Source organism: Macaca mulatta, chromosome 3 (assembly GCF_049350105.2).
Source record: "Macaca mulatta isolate MMU2019108-1 chromosome 3, T2T-MMU8v2.0, whole genome shotgun sequence".
NCBI classification, from domain to species: Eukaryota; Metazoa; Chordata; class Mammalia; order Primates; family Cercopithecidae; genus Macaca; species Macaca mulatta.
This window is the reverse complement of record NC_133408.1, coordinates 118,477,298-118,478,357: the sequence shown is the minus strand read 5'-3', so window position 1 is coordinate 118,478,357 and position 1,060 is coordinate 118,477,298.

The following is a 1,060-nucleotide window of genomic DNA, read 5'->3' as shown; positions in this document are numbered from 1 at the left end:
CAATTACAATTCAATTCATCTCTCTTTCTCTCTCTCTCTTACTCTCTCTCACACACACAAAAAAATTGTAAAAGCAGAATAAAAGGCTTCTGAATAGTTCCACAATAGTAGATTATAAACTTTAATTATTCTTTCTCAAAAACTTCTTTAAAGGAAAGAGAAGTAGAAATCTTTCCCAAATGTATTATAAATTCAAAACCCCTAATACTAAAGTATTTATACATTTATCATTAAAAATAGTAATCTTGAATCCTAGAGCTTCCTGTCACTTTAAAGTGCTGCTTTAATAGAAAGAAAGAAAGAAATCCCAATACCCCATAGCCCGCCATTAAGCCAAAGTCATTTCACACCTGCAACATGCCATCAGCCTTCTCTTCCTGAGAAGGAGGGTAGCATGCTGCTAATCCATAGCATTCACACACATGGCTGGCGGGCAACTGGGAGAAGAAGGGAGCCATCAGTATGTAATTCTTAAAATTTACATCCTGTGTAATTTTCAGTGAAGGCTTTCCTTTTTTAGTATCTAAAATAGACTGAACCACCACTACCACAACCAGTTTGCGGCATTTTCCTAGAGTGAAGACAGCCCAGTTAGGTATTTCAAGATTTAAAAAACAAACAAACAAAAAAAACACACAAGGGTGATTTTGTTTTGCATCTCAACTTCCCTGTGATGGTCAAATAACAGAGATTTGTTTATTCCATCTGCCTTCTTTAATGATCATGAACAGTGACAGATCCCAGAGAGAATGTACAACACTTTCTGTTTTCTGGAGCTCAGTGTCATTCTCTGTCAGAAAAATTTTACAAGTTGGCTTTCATGTTTGTAAAGTTCAATTCCCAGAATAATAGATTATAAACAGTAATTACCATAAAATACCCCACATCTAGATGTTGTTCCAAGAAAAAATACAGAATGGCTTTTGTTATTTCTTTTTCTGGAAATGCACAAATGTGACATAGCTGCTCCTCATTCCACTCTTTATTTTAGGGAGTTCACACATATGTAGATTATTTTACTTAAGAATGGAAGAAAACAATTCATTAACTGAATTCTCAT